This window comes from Chiloscyllium plagiosum, chromosome 12 (assembly GCF_004010195.1).
Source record: "Chiloscyllium plagiosum isolate BGI_BamShark_2017 chromosome 12, ASM401019v2, whole genome shotgun sequence".
Taxonomy (NCBI): Eukaryota; Metazoa; Chordata; class Chondrichthyes; order Orectolobiformes; family Hemiscylliidae; genus Chiloscyllium; species Chiloscyllium plagiosum.
Genome location: NC_057721.1, coordinates 75,510,461 through 75,531,314, shown reverse-complemented (window position 1 = coordinate 75,531,314; position 20,854 = coordinate 75,510,461). Strand labels below are relative to the sequence as shown.

Sequence of the window (20,854 nt, the reverse complement as noted above, 5' to 3'; positions counted from 1 at the left end):
AGATGATTGGAGGGTGTCAAATCTTATTCCCTTGTTCAAAAAAGGGAATAGGGATAACCCTGGTAATTACAGACTGTCTTACGTCAGTGGTAGACAAAGTATTAGAGATGATTCTGAGAGACAGGATTGATCATTACTTGGAAAACCATACTTTGATTAGAGATAGTCAGCATGGCTTTGTGAGGGGCAGGTCATGCCTCACAGCCTTATATAATTCTTTGAGGACGTGACAAAATACATTAATAAAGGTAGAACTGTGGATGTGGTGTACATGGATTTTAGCAAGGCGTTTGATAAGATTCCCCATTGTAGGCTCATTCAAAAACTAAGGAGGCATGGGATACAGGGAAATCTGGCAGTCAAGGTACAGACTTGGCTGGCCCATAGGAGATAGAGGGTGGTAGTCGATGGAAAACATTCAGCCTGGATCACAACGACCTATGGCATTCTACAGGGATCTGTTTTGGGACTTCTACACTTTGTGATTTTTATGAATGACTTGGATGAGTAAGTGAAAAGATATGTTAGAAAGTTTGCTGATGACTCGAAGGTTGGTAGAGTTGTGAATAGTGTGGAGGGCTGTTTTAGTTTTGCAACGGGACGTTGACAGGATGTAGAAAACTGGCAGATGGAGTTCAATCTGGAAAAGTGTGAAGTGATTCATTTTGGAAAGTTGAATTTGAATGCAGATTATAGGGTTAAAGGTAGGATTCTTGGAAGTGTGGAGGAAGAGGGATCTTGGGGTTCAAGTTCATAGATCGCTCAAAGTTGCCTCCCAAGTTAATAGGGTTGTTAAGAAAACGTATGGTGTGTTAGCTTTCATTAGCAGGGGATTGAGTTTTCAGAGCTGTGTGGTTATGCTGCAGCTCTATAAAGCCCAGGTTAGAATACACTCGGAATATTGTGTTCAGTTCTGTTCGCCTCATTATAGGAAGGATGTGGAAGCTTTCGAGAGAGTGCAGAGGAGATTTACCAGGATGCTGCCTGGACTGGAAGGCATGTCTTATGAAGAAAGGTTGAGGGAACTTGGGCTTTGTTCATTGGAGCAAAGAAGGATGAGAAGTGATCTGATAGAGGTTCTCAAGTGCCAGCAATAGCAGTATTTTTGACACCTCTCACATAAATGCAAAATGAAAATTAGAAAAAAAATTTTAAAGTTGTCTTTATGATTTTTCTTGATGTTTTTCCAAAGCAGTGTCCAGGAGATGAATCTGTCGAGCCAGGACTATTGATGGTGAATTAGCCACACCAGAAGAGAAATCCACTGCCTCATTACTAGGCCTGAGTGGACATCAAATGGTCATGGCCAGAGATACCAACAGCATGTGTGTTCTGTGAGCCAACTGTGCCTGTCTACTCTCTGGAGCTATTTCATCCATGTTTTCGTTTGAGGTGAAGATAAAGAATGAATCATGCCATGTAGATAATGGCTCAGATTTTCCTGGAAATGGGCAAGTAGCATCAAAGTAACTATGGCGCCACAAATCTCATTGCTGGTTTCACAGTGACTTGTGTTTCTATAACATTTCAGCAAAACTCCAGCGTGCAGTCAATAGCAAAGCCTATGAAGCCATAGATGTGAGAGGCTGGAACGCCTCCATCACTCAAGAGAGGGAACCAATGTGAAAAGATTGATTCACTGGTGTCCTCTATTGGCCACACCTTGGCACTGCAGCATAACATGAGGCAGGAGGTCAGGGATGGTCAAAGATTTGCATTGAATTGATGGTACAGACTGTGTCTTAAATGTGGCAGAAAGACTTTGCACTATTTCAGACCAAACTATAAAACAATAAAAGGAAAGTTAGCTAGTCAGAGGAAGACAATGTAACATGATTGGAAATCCAGAGGGCAAATTCAGACATGTTATGTGACAAAAAGACAGGTCATGAACATATCACGAAAGAACAAGAATGAGACTGCTCCATCATTCAGTAAGATCACATCAGATCTGATTTAAACTTCAATGCAACATTCCTACATAGCTCCGATAATCTTTCATCCCTTTGGTCCAGACCATGAGAAATAAATTAGCATGTAATCAGTGACATCCACATCATTATGGTACCCAAAATGAAGAATCAATGTTGTTGTTTAGGGAAAGCAGCTGCCAATTTGCACACAGCAGCATCCCGCTAACATTAATGAGATGGTATTTCTGAAAAAAGCAGATGTAGGTTGTGGGATGAAAAATCATCCAAGACATTGGGGAAATTACTTTGAAATATTATGACAAAATATCTTTAATCCATCTGTGAGAACAGGCAGAAACTCACTTTAGGTTCCCATCCAAAGGCCGAGCTCTTCTGACAGTGCAGGAATCTCTCAGTAGCTTCATTGCCTGGACATTGAGTTCAGGACTTTTGGGTGGATTTGAACCCTCAACCTATTGATTCAAACATCAAGAGGGCTACTGACTAAGCCATGACTAACATCAACTACAATATGCGAGTCATTCTTTTATATTTGACCTTTACATAGATTTCTAATACTGGATTTTGAAAGTGTCTAACCGTCAAATGTGACAGAATGAGATTATGATTCTATTACTATGAAGATAAATACAAAATGAGCAATGAAAATTACAAATTAAGATAGAAAATACTGAACAAGTTATGATACTTCAGGAAATTAATGTTAGATGAATCCCAATCTGTTTGGAAGAGCTCTTCCTTTGTTTACATGAAAAATTTGCATTAGGGCAGCTATAGGTAAGTATTGTGAATTAATAGAATTTGTTGCCTACTCTGCTGTACTGAAGGAGGGCTCTTCAGCTTTTGGACTGAGGTATGTTAAGGCAGGGGGACTTCTACTGTGCAATTGCTTTTTGATGTCTGTGTGTAACTGATATCTGTTCCCTGTTCACTGATTAGTTAAGCCTGGGTTCATGGCTTAGAAAAAGGAGAAACTAAACTGAAGCAAGCAGCTGGCAGCACGAAGGAACAGACACTTTAAAGGTTTGTAAATAAGTCTACTGCAAGCACAGAAACTGGTGCATTATTACTGCATTCATCTCTGAGACACAGAACATGCCAACACAGTCTGTATCCCATCCTCAAATGGTTTCTCAACCTCCATATCCTTCAGCTTCAAAAGACCAGGAATACAGCGGATGAGGCACAGATGTGTAAGCTAATGTACAGAGTGCCACCGAGTGGCTGGTGCTACATTAATATATTATTTTCTTTTCTTCTGCATTCTGCTTCAACATAACATTTAGATGATAACATGCTCCATACATCTCTACATTGCCCATCTTCATATCACCTGAAGGAGAAGTAAAAAGAAGTCTTATTACTCTAGCCCAATGTATCAGTCAGGAGTGAGCATGGAAGCAAGGCCAGCTGGCAAATACAACATTGCCATTGTACAGGAGACACAGGTTTGATCCACACTTGACCAATTTGCTATATTTCAGTTCAAATGCTGTGAGATAGGTGCCAAGCTTACAAATAAATGCGAGGCAACTTGACACAGTAGTTGCTCAAAGGAAAATGTGGATGGTAGCCTGTCCAAGATCCGAATTTACAGAGGCTTGGGAATAGAGGGGCTACCTGGTTGTCTCAGTGGCAGGTGGCATACAACTGTACAGGTGTAAGATGCATGTGATCCACTTTGAAACAATGTGGCTACAGGGAGAATGCAGGTAAGTGGAGTTGAAATGCCCATCAGCCATGATTGAATGGCAGAGTGGACTCGATGGGCCGAATGTCCTTACTTCTGCTCCTATGTCTTATGGTCTTATGGCTTCCATAACAATTTACAGGGCAGCTTAGCTCAATGGCATAGCTCTTGCCTTTGGTTCAAGAAGCTATCGAGTTGAGTATATAATCCACGATGACATTCCTAAGCTCAAGTTTTGCATAAAGGTTTGTAGCTCTGGTGCCAGTTGCCATAGTTGTGTGTATGTTCGCCAAGTTGGCAAGTTGATTTGCAAACATTTCATCCTATGTCTGGGTGACATCTTCAGTGCTTTGGAGCCTCCTGTGAAGTGCTGCTGTACTGTTTCTTCTGGAATTTATTCAGTTCCATTCCTGCTACTTCTGGTTGCAGGTTCCAATTGTTCGTTATAGTGGTCGGTATATTGAGTCAAGGTCTATATGTTTGTTACTGGAGTCCATGCATGAGTGCCATGCTTCTAGAAATTCTCTGGCTGTCCTATGTTTAGCTTGTCCTATGATCGTTGTGTGGTCCCAGTCGAATTTTTGGTCCTTGTCATCTGTGTGTGTGGCTACGAGAGACAGCTGGTTGTGGCGCTTAGTCACTATGTGCCCACGTAGTACTGAGGGAGGCCCGCTCTGTTGAAAGTCATGTGGATGGAGATGCTGATTTGTCTGCTACTCTGTCAAGGTTCAAACTTGTGACAGCACCATTTAAAAAAAAAATCTTGGTGACCAACATTTGTCTCACACCAAACATCAATAAAGAAAATTCTACTCACCATCCATCTGCCAGGCTGCCATGATGGCCTTCAACCATAATTGGCTGCACAGTTACACGACCAATCATAAGGCTTGTGTCTGGATTGCTAAATTCCAAGCAATAAGAGCTATGTTTGCAGGATGAACAGCTTGTAAAATAAGATTGGAAGAGTTTACTCCTAAAAATTCCAGCTCTTGCCCCAATTGTTCCAAGCTGCATCCCAACCGGTACTGGGGCTTGGGGAGCTATTTTGATGCTTGCTCAGTTGTGATGATGCTCAATGTTATTAAAACTCTTTATGCCATCAAGACGGGTTTTTCAAAATTTGCTCTGGGGATGTGGGCAATGATGTTAAGCCCACATTTTCCACCCACCTCTCATTGCTCAATGTCATCCTCTTTATCACAATACTTTAATGTCTGATAATTAAATCAAGAATAGATCATATAACCTCTCTCGTTCACCACTTCCAGATCCATCCTTAAACACCGCCCCCTCAAACCACCACCACTATATTGCTTTGATATAATAATGAAAAGAGCCTAACATAAACAATCATTCAGATTATCATGGTCTTGACAAAACAGGGCTGTAAATGTGTTGCTGGAAAAGCCCAGCAGGTCAGGCAGCATCCAGGGAACAGGAGAATCGACGTTTCGGGCATAAGCCCTTCTTCAGGAATCTTGACAAAACAGTCCAGTTTCTAATAGGATTGTCTAAGGATATGTCCACAAACGTAGGTGGAACTATGCAAGTTAATTGCATTGCCTATGATGGTGTTTGGCATTTCATGTAATTTTCTTGTTTCAAAATGTTTCTCACTCCAGGAGACAAAGGCAAGAGATATAGACGAGAGTATCAGCCACTAAGTCCCAAGACCATGATGAACAGAAAGGATACAAAGTCAATTATTACTTGGTACCTTATTGGCAGTCATCTATTATTCTGCACATTATTGTACATTGTACTATGGATCCTCATTTTGTCCTCACAATAATAATGGTTATTACTACAGCAACGCATTACCTGAATGTTCATGGAAGACTATATATATATATATGTATGTATGCTGTAAAGTAATATTAATTATGAAAGAACTGATTGAGAGTTTAAAATCGCAGTTCAACAGTTTGTGAAACAATCACCACAGTTGATTGAATTGTTGTGTTATAACTCACTTTCACCCATTTTGTAATTATCATACTTTGTTCCCAGGAAACAAAAGCATTTGTAAACAGGAGATAACTTGTACATAGCTCTCTCTTGTTCCAGTGATACAACTCAATTGCTTTGCATTGAGCTCATTGTGTGCAGCCAATTCAGCTATTGTGTATAGAGTGCTGTTGAGATTGATGCTGCAACTCAACAGCAGTTCAAGGTGACATTACAGAGTTAAGTGAATGGTTCTGCTACATAGAATAGAATGATGGGCAAACCATATTGTCCATAGAATCCTGACAGTATGGAAACAGGCCATTCAGCCCAACAAGTCCATACCAACAATCCTACTCAGATCCAACCCCCTACCCTCTAACTTTTCATTTCTCATGGCTAAAGCACTTAACCTATACATCCCTGAACACTATGGGCAATTTAGCTTGGCCAATCCATCTAGCTTGCACATCTTTGGACTGTGGTAGAAAACCCGAGCAAACACAAGGAGAATGTGCAAACTCCACAAAGACAGTTGCCAAGGGTGGAATTGAACCCAGATCCCTGGTGCTGTGAGGCAGCAGTGCTAGCCACAGTGTCACCCATGCCACTGTTATTGAGTCAAGGAGAGGAAATACACTGGTAATTCATTCGCCAACATTCTGCACAGGAATCACCCCAAGATCTTCAACTACATAATGGGAAAATTGAGTTAACAACTCTCATGGGTACCTCCCAAGAGGACTGGAGCTCCACTCTCAGGCCATTTGGAAAGTGAAAGCACTCATTAATCAATTGGATATCTCCTGATTTTCCCCAACCAAACGCCATATGACTTCATTATCAATCATTTAACAGCCAATAATAAAAAATCTTCACTGAAAATGCATCTCACACAATTTTTTTTAATTCCCTAAGATTAGATTAGATTACAGTGTGGAAACAGGCCCTTCGGCCCAACAAGTCCACACCGATCCGCCGAAGCGAAACCCACCCATACCCCTACATTTACCCATTACCTAACACTACGGGCAATTTAGTATGGCCAATTCACCTGACCCTGCACATCTTTGGACTGTGGGAGGAAACCGGAGCACCCGGAGGAAACCCACGCAGACACGGGGAGAACGTGCAAACTCCACACAGTCAGTCGCCTGAGTCGGGAATTGAACCCGGGTCTCTGGCGCTGCGAGGCAGCAGTGCTAACCACTGTGCCACCGTGCCGCCCATATTTCTCACGTGATTTTGTTTTGCTCATAGAACCATCTTGGATATTAATTTTTAATTTGAGAACCACAGAATTTTTATGGCACAGTGGGAGGCCATTGTTCCCATCATGCCTGCATTGGCTGGAGAATCATGAACATGGGCTAAGGAAGAAGCTTAACATAGAGATTCTGTTGTCTGTAAAATAAATGGTGTAATTGGTTAATGAATATGAAGTATAGGAGATAAACATATCCATGCACTTTATACATAGTAGGGTTGCTCTAGTATGAGCTGCTCCCTCATTAGAAAGAGTGGTGGTGACTTTAATGGAAGGTCATCATACCTCAGGAAAGGAGCAAGGTTGAGAAGGTGGAACCTCTAATAACCTCAAACATGAATCCTGTTTTGTTGGTATCACGCTGGATTACAAACCAACTGGCCAATTACCTGAGCAAACAACCTCACACCCTGATTTTCAGCATATATTTTAGATTAGATTAGATTAGATTACATTACAGTGTGGAAACAGGCCCTTCGGCCCAACAAGTCCACACCGACCCGCCGAAGCGAAACCCACCCATACCCCTACATCTACGCCTTACCCAACACTACGGGCAATTTAGCATGGCCAATTCACCTGACCCGCACATCTTTTGGACTGTGGGAGGAAACCGGAGCACCCGGAGGAAACCCACGCAGACACGGGGAGAACGTGCAAACTCCACACAGTCAGTCGCCTGAGGCGGGAAGTGAACCCGGGTCTCAGGCGCTGTGAGGCAGCAGTGCTAACCACTGTGCCACCGTGCCGCCCACAAAGCCTACTGCACCTGGTATTCCCAGGCGGTCTCCCATCCAAGTACTAACCAGGCCTGAGTCTGCTTAGCTTCCGAGATCAGATGAGATCGGGCGTTTTCAGACTAGTATGGCCGAAGATTGGATGACGACATGAAATATTTGATCGGTCAAATGTGAAAAAAGGATGAATGAGGCACCGAAAACCAGAGGCTTCAAGTGTAAATAGATAATTGCTATTAAATCTAATAAGAAATTTTGGAAAGACTTATTTTTCCAGAAAAGGTTTAGAATGTGGACCTTGCTACTACGAGAATAGGGCGGCATGGTGGCTCAGTGGTTAGCACTGCTGCCTCACAGCACCAGGGTCCCAGGTTCGATCCCAGCCTTAGGTTACTGTCTGCGTGGGTTTCTTCCCGCAGGCCAGATGAATTGGTTGTGCTATATTGCCCATAGTGTTAGGTGCATTAGTCAGAGGGAAATGTGTCTGGGTGGGTTACTCTTCGGACAGTTGGTGTGGACTGGTTGGGCCGAATGGCCTGTTTCCACACTGTAGGGAATCATCTAATCTAAAAAAAAGTAGTTGTAGTGAACAGCACAGAAGTATTTAAGCAGAAACTAGATGCATACATAAGAACTAGGAGCAAGATGAAGGAAGCTCAGCCTCTTGAGCCTGCTTTGTATTTACTATGATCCTATCATGGCCCATCTCAATTTGGCTTCCATAACCCAATAACCCTTTCTCATTAAAAATCTGGCTATCTCCTCCTTAAATGTGTGCAATGTCCTGTCACTCACAACAAACTGGGGTCATGAATTCCAGAGTTTCTTGACCATTTGAGAGAAAGAAAGGGAAGGAAGGATATGTTGGGATCAAATAAAGAAGGATAAGGAGGAGGTGACTACAGTGAGTTATAAATGCCATCATCGACATGTCTGGCCAAATAATGTGTTTATGATTATTCAATTGATGCTTCAAATGACATTTTAGTTTTTAAAATTTGCCAAGCTTTTGCCTGAACCAGAGTTAAATTTTCCACCAGTTGCATGTTAAAAGACATAATAAATATACTTGTAAATGGCTATGCTTGATCACTCGTACATTATATAGTTTATGATGTTGTAGTATATATTTCATGGATTAGGGCACAACTTTATATAGCAAACCTAACTTTACAAAACTAATCGATACAAATATTCAAAGATTATAAAAATTACAAAGAGATCAATTCGCTGAGGAGTGACAGATGTAGTTTAATTGGGCATAAATGTGAGGTATTGCATTTTGGTAAAACAAACAAGGGCAGGATTAATGCAATTAAAAATCAGGCCTTGTGTGATGCTGTGGAACAGAGAGACCTAGGAGTTCAAGTCCATATTTCATTATTTTGAAGTTTGCATCACTTTTAGACAGAGTGGTTAAGAAGCCGTTTAACATACTAGCCTTCATTGCTCAGAGTTTAGAATATAAGAGTATGACATTATGTTGTGGTTGTACAGGATGTTGCTGAGACCTCTTCTGGGATATTGTATCCAGTTCTGATTGCTCTGTTACAGGAAGGCCATTACTAAGCAGGAGAGGATTCAGAAAAGATTTACAAGGATATTGCCAGAGTTGGAGGGTTTCAATTAAGGACAGAAGCCAAATAGGCTGGGTCTATTTTCCCTGGAGAGTCAGAGGCTGAGTAGTGACATTATAGAGGTTTATAAAATCATGAGGGGCATGGAAAGGGTAAATAGACAGTTTTTTTCCCAGGGTGGGTGAGTCCAAAACTGGAGGACATAGGTTCAAGGCAAGAGGGGAAAGATTTAAAAAGGTCCTAAGGGATAACTTTTTCATGCAGAGGTGCTGCGTGTATGGAATGAGCTGCCAGAGAAAGTGATAGAGGTTGGTACAATTGCAACACTGAAAAGGCATCTGGATGGGTATATGAATAGGAAGGGTTTAGAGGGATGTGGGCCAAAAGGGACGAGATTTATTTTGGATATCTGATCAGCTTGAACAAGTGGACCAAAGAGTCTGTTTCCATGCTGTATAACTCTATGACTCTATGACATGAGAGGCAACCTTTTCACAGAGAATGGTTCGTGTGTGAAATGAACATTCAGAGGAAGTGGTGGATGTGGATACAGTTACAACATTTAAAAGCCATTTGGATAAGTACATGAATAAGGTATGTTTGAAAGGATATGGGCCAAACTCAAGCTGGTGGAACTAGTTTAGCTTGGGATTATGATCGACATGGACTGGTTGGACCAAAAGGTCTGTTTCTGTGCTGTATGCCTCAACGATTGTATGACTCTATGGTTCTATAGCCATAATGTTGCACAGAATTTAAGTGTAATTAACTGTCAATCATTGTCTAATTGGTGCATTCTCCATGCAAATCTCTACCAATCACAGTCCACTTCCAACTGGTTGGTTCTTTTATCTCATACTAGGCAAAATGGTATTCTTGTAAATATCCCAATAATTGCAAGATGGAAAGCTTAAAAAATGTATTTTTTTAACAGCACTAATCAATGCTTTAGCAAGATTTATTTTCTATTGACCAGAGAAAGTGCTGTTTGCAAACAACTGTGGAAGAGATTTTTCAGAAATGATCAGAGCAAATAGTTGGCTGAACAAAACATTGATCAATTTCAGACATTGTCCTGTTCAGCAAGCTGTAACCCTTCTTTCCAATTCACCATTCATTGTCACATCTCCTCACCAACTTGTTTAATCTCAGGGGAGATGTACAGATGGATTTTAGCCTTGCTAACTGAATTGAAATGTAAACCCTCAATACATAACATTCAACACTGCAGCTGCATTTTGTAGGTGGCATCGCCTTTTGTGGAAACGGGTTTGCAGCCATCATGTCTAATGGACCATTTTATTACTTGTCTTAAAATTTCTTTCAGAAGCGACGGGTTTCCTGTAGTTCACAAAAGAGTGAAGATGGCAGATCACAATAGGCTAGATTTGAACACAGAGCCTGGATTTTTTTATTCATACTCATGATGTGGGTTGCTCTGGCTAGGCAAACAATTATTGCCCTCCTCTATGTAAAGGTACTACAGTCCCAGAGGGCTGTTTTCTCAAGAGCTAAGAAATTGGTGGTGGTTTCGCCTGAGGGTCAAGGCAAAGCTTGCATGGTAATTTCAGCCAAACCAGGAATTGAAGCCATTCAATTGTCACTCTGCATTGCAAACCAGCCACCCAGCCAACTGTGCTAACCACCCACCATCGTTAAGCATCAGGAGAAGCTGGTGATTAGCTGGTCTAACGAACCACTACAGGTCATGCGGTTCAGGGAGGAAGAGAAATCCAGGACTTTGACCCAGCAACCGTGAAGGAACAGCAACTTAATTCCAAACTTGTGTGGCTTGAAGTTTGTCATGTTGGTATTGCAGACTTTCTGCTCAACAGAGTAACCATGAATGGAAGGATTACCTGCAAGGTTAGATGGGTGCAAGTTGATAATCCATCTCTTTGGGTCTGAGAAAGCACAGAAATAAATTACGCTTGAGGTGCACCTTATTCTCACAACCTATTAAAGCATTTGGAGATAATTTCTACAGCTCAGTAACTTTTGTAATATAAAGAACACAGCAGCGAATTTTCACACAGCAAGCACTTACAATCAAATTATTAAATCATCTATGTTTTTTAGCCATTGGCAGGATGACAAAAACATCAAGGACAATTTTCCTGTTTTTCCTCAAAATTGGGGTTGAGTCATGCAATTGTTTCTATCCACACAAAAATGTGAATAGGTCTCTGATGTTCAAATCCTATGGCATCTTGGGCAGTACAGTACATCCTCAGTACTGCAGCTGAGATTTTGTGCAGGGTCTCTGAAGTGAGGCTTGAATACAGAACTTCAGAAAAATATCGACAGGAAAAGATTGACAGAAAAATATTGACAGGTTGGGAACCAGGGGCGTAGTCTGAGAATTAGGGCCAGACCATTCAGGAGAGATTTTAGGAAGCATTTCTACACACAAAGGGTGCTAGAGGTTTGGAAATCTCTTCCACAAATGCTGTATCAGTTGTTAACCTTAAAACTGAGATTGATACGTTTTTGTTAGGCAAAGGTATTGAGGGTTCATAGACATATAAAATCATACAATACAGAGGAGGCCCTTTGGTCCATCAAGTCTATACTGCCAAAGGTATATTGTTACTTATACGTAGACCAAAGACGGGTGCTCCATCCCTTGCACTCAGGGATGCAGAATCGATGAGTACATTTCATGTGGTGGGATTAAATGGATGTGCAATACTTTACTGATGACTCCAGTTTTCTTAAAATGTTTGAGGTCGCAGACACATTGAGAAGGTGGTTAAAAAGGTATCTGGTATCCTGGGTTTTTTAAACAGTGGAGTAGAGTACACAAGAAAGGTGACCATCCAGTGATTCCAGTGTAAAATGCCAAAGAGCTGAAGGAAACCACTAAAATCTGATTGACAAAAGGAGGAAGGGCAGTGTCCGTAGGAGAACCTCTTCTCTGTCATGAACTTTTAAATTCACAAACTACTGATTCGACTTCAAAAGAAGCATTGTGTCTAACCATGAATACCACATCTTAGGGAGGAAATGAAGACCTTAGAGAACAGGCTCATAGGAATGGTTCCAGACAACTTCAGTATATGGTTACCTGGACCTGAGAGGCTAAGGGCCGTCCTCCTTAGACCAGAGAAGAATTGATTGACATGTTCAAAACTCCTGAGGGGTGCAGGCAGAGTAGATGGCGAGAAATTGTTACCCACTGGTAAATAGGCTGAGAACCAGAGGACTCAAATGTAAACGTGAAGAGCAAAAGAATCAAAGGCAACATCAGGAAGAAACCTTTATTTTATGTGACTGGTTAACATTTGGATTGTACTGTCTGAGAATGTAGTGGAGGCAGATTTAATTGCGGCTTTCAAACGAGCATTAGAGAAGCACCTAAACAGAACTGGGGATAGAAAGGCTGGGGAAAGGGACTAAATAATTTAATCTAACAGAAAGCAATGAACAGAACATGGACAATGATGATATTTATGGTTTCCCATTTATGTTAACTCAAGTAACAAAGCCACGGAATGTTGGATTTTGTTGAGTTAGGTATCTTTAAGTTTACTTACAGCATTAACTGTTCACATAGCTACAATAGACTGATACACCCATCCTGAGTTCTGTGCTCACTGATATTGCTGATGATCACACACATAACTGGCTGACAGCATTGACTCCATTTCACAGTGAGAATGGCTGAAAGTGAGGCGGGGGGGGGCTGTAGCTGATCTGTCATGATGTCACATGACTACCTTAAAGGCATACTGCCTGTCCAGTATAGAATCTGTACCTCTCTGTGTGCTGCAACTCTGTGATTCTATTCTGTGACTGAAAGTACAAAGAAATGTTTTCTATTTCCAAGAACAATATATGTTTTGAACAGTTAACAAATAACTCTCAAACAGAGCTTCACTAATAGCTAAATAGCAATGTACGAAGTGTCATCAGGATGATCATAGATATTTGATGCAAGGCCCACAGTTTGGATCATGTATCATCTTGTAAAACTCAAAAGCCCAGGGCAGAGTTATGAACAACACATCCGCTGATTGAGATGTTGGAATTTAATTTTGAAGAAGATGTTGATGTTTTCGAGTCAGTGACAATCGCATGATATGGTGTTAGAACTCACTTCATCTGATGAAGGAGTAGCGCTCTGAAAGCTTGTGATTTCAAATAAACCTGTTGGACTATAACTTGGTGTCATCTGACTTCTGACTTTGTCCACCCCAGTCCGATACCAGCGCATCCACACCAGAACTCAGGAAGACTGAGGCATTACTTGCCATCTCCACCCTGCCGTCCTTCCATTTGACTTTCTCCACAGGGACGGAAGGGAACTTAATCACTTCAGTTATAGATGCTTCATCCTCCAGGTTTTAGCTGGCTATGATCGCTCCACCCACCCCAACCCCTGACTTAATTAAACTGGGTCACATTGATGGCACCGTGTCTTGTACTCTGGCAGAAAGACCAAATTTGCCTTTCATGTTTTAATGTTTTATGAGTTTGTGCAAAATGATGCCAGATTTGGTATTACATTGGTTTTGTGTGTGCAATACAGTATGAGCCTTGCACTTTGCCTCTATTTTAATGTCTCCTGCCCACCCCTTCCACACTGGATTTATCTAAAATAGAGACTTAAAAATGCTACTGTGAGCAGTGACAAGAGGCTTTACAAATTCCAACACTGGATTAAACTCTGCTTCAGCTTTTTGTGTAAGAAAATAATTTTATTCCAACTGCTCCGCTCGTTCAAAACCTGACAATGAGTTTTTATTTGAAAACTAGCACCTCCTTCAGAACCTGTATTTAGAATAAGTTCACAATGGTATTCCACAACTGGCTCCAGTCATGAGGAGTCTTTCTCGCTTGCAAGCAATGTAGCTCTGAGTGATACACTCCTTTAAATGAAGATGAAAAGAACTAATTCTGAACTGTTCTAAATGCAGCTAGCAGCATGCAGTGATTGCTTCTATCATTGACAAAAGGGGCTTTATTGGTAAACACTGCAGGGCTCTGTACCATTGCAAACCAGGCGAATTCTGTTATTACACAGAAATTGCTTGTTTAGAAAGAGAATTGCTCCTTCCTCGAGGTGCTTGAGATGTGCAAGGCCCACGACTTACACTTTTCATTCTCAAAAAGCATTGAGCGTTCACTTGCTCACTGTGGCGGTCAGCTAAACCAGCCGGCTGCCTGATTTGATATCAATAATTCAGTGAACCGCAACTACCTCAATAAAAAATTAATATTCGTCCAATTTGACTCTCTGTCACTGGTCTATGCACCTTTTAAACTGGTACCAGTTCGCTCTTCCCAAAGTTCATCATTTCAACGGTGGGCACAGAAAAATCATTTATTTTTTCACTCATTTTGTGGGATGGGGGTGTCACTGGCTGGGCCAGTATTTATTGCCCATCCATAGTTGCCCTCGAGAAGGTGGTGGTGAGCTGTCTTCTGGGATGGCTGCAGTCCACTTGCTGTGGGTTGGTCCACGATATCATTAGGAAGGGAATTCCAGGATTTTGACCCAGCGACACTGAAGGAAAGGTGATTCAACGGAGATGACTTCATGGAGTTCACTTTTTACTTCCGGCCTTCAACTCTACAACAGCCCAATGACAGTCCAGCAATCTCCCCCAACTATTGCATCAGTGCATTTTCTGCATCATAGAATCAGGGCACCAATACAGCACAGGAGACAATTTGGCCTATTGTGTCCCACATGGCTCTGCAAGAACAAACCAATTTGTCCTACTTCCTGTCCTTCCCTGTGGCGAAGCACTTTTTGCCTAATCAGGTGCTTGTCCAATGCTCTTGAGGAAGTTTAAGGACCTACATGTCAGATCTAAGCTACTCGCAACATAAAAAAATAACTTTTTTGTGCCACTTCTATTGTGGATCACCTGATGCTGATTTCCTCTTGTTTCTTGACATTTCACTGTGGTTTCACTGTGGTATCACTGGATCACTAGCTGAGTTAACATTAGCTCTCTTTTATTTCCTCAGGGTACAAATTCAGGAGCTCCGGACTGTCACTGAGACCAATGGTATGCTGCAGAGGATCAGCAATTTCAACGTGGATTGACATTTAAACGCATCCCTTGAACAAATGAAATAATTCCCAGACACCATCCAAGTTGATTTGACATCTTTTTAACAGGTGGATATTCCTGCTGCTGTACATTTTTTCACAACATAATGAATAAAACCATTTCCATTCTCATAACAGAGGATTAAATGTATTGTTGCCATGAGCGAACAATTCTTTATTGGAGATTTGAAATGAGGATCTACATGCACGTGAGATTTTCCACCAGTTATGAAACTACCGAAGGGTCTGTTTCCATGCTGTACATCTCTATGATTCGATGACTCTATATACAATGGGGAAAAAATAGCAAAGCTTGGGTGGAGCAACAAGTACAGAGACTTGGAACAAAAGTCTCTGTGATGTCAGAATAAATGTTAATCACCTGGTAAAGACCACCTCTAGCATTGTTGTTTTTACACCTGTCAACAGGTCATTGCTCAATGATAATCTGTTATTGTGTTGTTGTAAATCAGACACAACTTATTGGAGGAATGGGTATGAAGATAAAACCAGTGTTATGGCAAAACTGCAATAGTTAAAAGGCTTTACTCAAGAAGTATCTATATTAAGGTTTGCAGCGCCAAGGTTGGTAAATGGGCTAACGTTAGAAGTCAGCTGTCATCTACCAGTTCGTGTGGTTGATTGGCCGTCTCCTATGCACACAACCCTCTCAACAGCAAGTGATATGTTTGACAGAACCATGAAATGACATGGGTCATTGCAAAGGACCATTATATGTTCCAACAATGCCTTTGACATATACAGCAGAGGTGGCACAATTTTTCAAGCCGTGTAATTATTGTGAACAACAGTGCAGGAGGTCATCAGGCTGCACCGAACCCGAGAGGAAGCCAGCAGGCGTTGTTGTGATGATAATCAAAGCACAGAACTGGAAAGGACAGAGAGAAAAGAAGATAATTTGCTTGTATTTTAATAACCTTACTTACCATCGACATTTTTGCTAATAAAGCAATTTGCATGAAATGCCCTGGCTGCTCGCGAATATTCTCGTTACAGTGGACCATTTCTGCTGATGAGAATGAGCTCTATTGATGGAGAAGAAACACATCAATTTAGCTAATTAACTTATTTTGTCTCCATGCTATATTGGTATCTCAGATAATTTGATACTGGTGTTCAATTAGCACAGTTGGCCAGGTAGTTAGAGTGGGGTACATAATGATGCCTATGGGTCAGTCCCCACACTGACTGTGGTAGCTTACGGAGGCCCGTCTCTTTGCCTTGCCCTATGCTTGATGCAGAGCGATGGCTGTTCAACTATCAGACCACTTGTATCTCTCTGTATGTAATGGAGAAAGATGCCTTTGATCCCTCATGGATCACAGCTGATTACCATATGTTACACGCTTTCAGCAAACCCCATTCCATCAACATTGAAACTGTCCCAATTTTCATATTTAATCTAAACTGACCGGAACTAAAAGGTTGCAGTCATATGATAATGCCAGAGAGGGAACACCCAGTTGACTCAAAACTTTTACTCTACACAAATAGGATTTGACTCCCATCTCCAGCCCTCTCACCTGGCACAATTATATTATGTCCTGGGTGGGACAGTGAGAAAAACTCAGTAAAAGTTACAGAAAAATAATGAGTTTCTCAGAGAGAGAGAGAGAGAGAGACAGACGGACAGACAGTAGGTAGAAAGCATGTGAGAAAGAGAATGGGTGTGAGAAACAATTACTAACATAAGAAAGAAGTGCCAAAATAGAGAAAGAAAGCACACAAGACACAGTGAGAGTGCAAGGAGACAAGAGAGCGCACACAAGAGTGTATAAGAGAGAGAGTCAATTTAATGGAGACAAAATGCATATGAAAGACTGCAAGAAGGGGACAAAATGGCCTAGTAACTATCTTTTGCCTACTAATCCAGATATCAAGGTCATGTTTTGGGGACTTCGGTTCCCAAGCTGATAGCCGAATTTGAAATCTATTAACAAAAGAATCGGGACTGAAGAGTTTAATGATGACGTGAAACCATTGTTGATTATCGGAAGGAATCTCTTCAGGTTTGCTAACGTCCTTTAAGAAAGGGAACCTCTTGTTTTCACCTGGCCTGACCTACATGTGACACCAGATTCACAGCAATGGGATTGACCCTGAGCAATTGGAGATTGTCAATAAATTCTGGCCAGCCAGTGATGACCACAGTCCTTTAAATGAACATTTTTTTTAAAACAAGAGAGAACATATTCTGACTCTAATAGTGATTCCATGCTCGGCATAGAACCTGCTTGAGGATCCCCACTGTTCAGAGCTGCTCAGCCTCTTTAATTGAATTTGTCTTCTTTGTTTTTCCTGCCCAACGTTTCTCCAGGCCATGGATCTTTTCCAATGAAGTGGATCACTTCCAAAAGCTGCTGTGTTCCACAGACTTCCCTACCCTTCTCTGTGTCTTCTATGTAATAGCATTTTCAAACTAATGCTGCCAAATCTGGTAAATGTTTATAAAACATGCATCTCCCAGCAGCATATTGTAGAGTTCTGAGGTGCAGAGGGATCTGGGAATGTGACTGCATGATTCATAAAAGATTAGCGGCAGATACAACAAATAATTAAGCAAGTTAATAAACTCCTATCATTGAACAGAGGAGAAATGAACATAAATGTAGAGATGTTATGTTTCAGATAAACCAGGCAGTGCTGAAACTATATCTGGAGTATAGTGTACAGTATTGGTCTCTTTCTTTAAGGAAGTCGTGATGTGGAGGTACCGGTGTTGGACTGGGGTGGACAAAGTCAGAAGTCACATGACACCAGGTTATAGTCCAACAAGTTTGTTTGAAATCACAAGCTTTCAGGACGCTGCCCTTCATCAGGTAAAGAGGTTAAATGGATGTCACCTGGCAAAGGAGTAGCGCTCTGAAAGCTTGGAATTTCAAATAAACCTGTTGGACTATAACCTGGTGTTGTGTGACTTCTGATTTTAAGGAAATTTAGAAATGATTTAAGAGGCAGTTGAAAGCTTAACCAGAGGTGATCCCCTTATGAGGACAAGTTTAACAGGCCAGGTTTCCACCTGTAGGAGATTAGAAGAATAACCGCCAAATATATTGAAACTTATAAGATCCTGGGGGGTGTTGGCAAAGAAGATGCGGACCAAATCTTAGCAGGACTTATACACTTAATTGTAAGGTTCTAGGGAGTGTTGCTGAACCAAGAGACCTTGGAGTGCAGGTTCATAGGTCCTTGAAAGTAGAGTCACAGATAAATAGGATAATGAAGAAGGCGTTTGGTATGCTTTCCTTTATTGGTCAGAATATTGAGTATTGGAGTTGAGAGGTCATGTTGCGGCTGTACAGGGCATTGGTTAGGCCACTGTTGGAATATTGCGTACAATTCTGGTCTCCTTCCTATCGGAAGGATGTTGTGAAACTTGAAGGGGTTCAGAAAAGACTTACCAGGATGTTGCCAGGGTTAGAGGATTTGAGCTGTAGGGAGAGATTGAATAGGGTAGGGCTATTTTCCCTGGAGCATCGGAGGCTGAGGGGTGACCTTACAGAGGTTCACAAAATTATGAGGGGCATGGATAGGGTAAATAGACAAAGTCTTCTCCCTGGTGTGGGGGAGTCCAGAACTAGAGGGCATAGGTTTAGGGTGAGAGGGGAAAGATATAAAAGAGACTTAAGAGACAACTTTTTCACGCAGAGGGTGGTACATGTATGGAATGAGCTGCCAGAGGAAGTGGTGGAGACTAGAACTATTGCAACATTTAAGAGGCATCTGGATGGGTATATGAATAGGAAGGGTTTGCTGGGATATGGGCTGGGTGCTGCCAAGTGGGACTAGGTTGGGTTGGGATATCTGGTTGGCATGGACGAGTTGAACCGAAGGGTCTGTTTCCATGCTGTACATCTCTATGACTCTATGACTAAGACCTTTTGACTTATGGGGGAGTCCAGAACTAGGAATCACTTGTCTAAAAGTCAGGTGTCACCCTTTAAAACAGAGAAGAGATTATATTTTTTCTCTCAGAGGGTTATGTGCCTTTGGAACACGCTTCCTGAAAAGATGGAAGCAGAGTCCTGAAATATTTTTAAGACAAAGATGAATAGATTCTGGGTAAGCAAGAGGCTGAAAGGTTATCAGCGATAGGCAGGAAAGTGAATTGAAGGTTACAATCAGAGGACATTCAGTCTTATTGAATATTACAAGAAGGACCAAGCGGCCTACTCCTCTTCCTTGTGCAGGATACTGAATACTGACAAGAGCTGCAACTACCCGAGTTGCCTTAATAAAGTACGTGCTTCATGTGTTAAAATCATTGCTTCATATTTTCAACCCTTCATTGTCAGCTTCATCAAAATGAAATATTCAAAATATCACAGCAGGCCATTTTTTGTGTTGATTCAAATTGTAATTAAAGCTCAGCGTCTAACTGTATCATTTGCAATCTGCATCATAACCCTGAATCCATTAAACAGGCAGATACTCAATTTAGTTAGAAGAGCACACTGAAATTACCTCCGTTGACAAGAATTGTTAGCAGCAGCCGCTGCCTGAGTCATTTGTTTTGATTGGGGTGGGGTGCGCTTGGTTGAGGGAGTAATCATAGGGCGGGGGGGCAGTGAGTGGGGAAGGGGACAGGAGATCAGCTGCTAAGCCAGGAGCAAAAAGGAAAGTTCCTGGGTTAGCTCAGTTGACTGGTCAGCTGGCTTGTGATGCAGAATGATACTGTACAGCACAGATTTGATTCTTGCATTGGCTAAGGTCACACTGGGGCCCTGCATTCTGCACCTCTCCTCTTGCAGGAGCACTGGTGCAACTCACCCCCAATTGCCTCTTTCTAAAGAAGAACTGCTGCCATGATTGGGCCAAGGTCAGCCAGCTCGACCTTATAGAATATGAGTTCCCCAATTGGAACTGTTCACCTGGTGTAATCAGGGAGGCCAAGCTGACGTAAAAATCTGAATGTCAGATATATTCAGTCCCTGAAAACCTGACTCAGTGAGAAGCAGCGCTATTATCAAAGGCTATGCCTTTGCAAATAAAGGATGTTTGGTGATCGGATACCAGCAACTGAAGAGTCAGCTCAAGTTAGGGTGGCATGGTGGCTCAGTGGTTAGCATTGCTGCCTCCCAGCACCAGGGTCCCTAGTTCAATTCCAACCTCAGGTGATTGTCTGTGTGAAGTTTGGATGTTTTCCCCCATCAGTGCGGGTTTTCTCCCTCAGTCCACGTTAGGTGGATTGGCCATGCTAAATTGTCCCATCATGTCCAGGGATGTGCAGGTTACGGTGGGTGGGCAAGCTAAATTGTCCCATCATGTCCAGGGATGTGCAGGTTAGGGTGGATTCGCCATGCTAAATTGTCCCATCATGTCCAGGGATGTGCAGGTTAGGGTGGATTGGCTGTGATAAATTGTCCCATCATGTCCAGGGATGTGTAGGTTAGGGTGGATTGTCTGTGCTAAATTGTCCCATCATGTCCAGGGATGTGTAGGTTACGGTGGGTGAGCAAGCTAAATTGTCCCATCATGTCCAGGGATGTGCAGGTTAGGGTGGATTCGCCATGCTAAATTGTCCCATCATGTCCAGGGATGTGCAGGTTAGGGCGGATTGTCTGTGTTAAATTGTCCCATCATGTCCAGGGATGTGCAGGTTAGGGTGGATTGG

The 20,854-nt window shown here is 42.0% G+C and overlaps 1 protein-coding gene and 1 non-coding gene across 4 annotated transcripts in view; both read right to left on the bottom strand.

Moving 5' to 3' along the window:
• LOC122555418 (neural cell adhesion molecule 2-like) overlaps positions 1-20,854 on the bottom strand; it is a 1,561,904-nt gene that overhangs the window by 1,428,481 nt on the left and 112,569 nt on the right. The gene's annotated exons all lie outside the window — the stretch shown is intronic.
• Positions 7,599-7,717, bottom strand: LOC122555598. The gene has a single exon (XR_006313320.1). It is a non-coding gene; the product is annotated as a 5S ribosomal RNA (ribosomal RNA).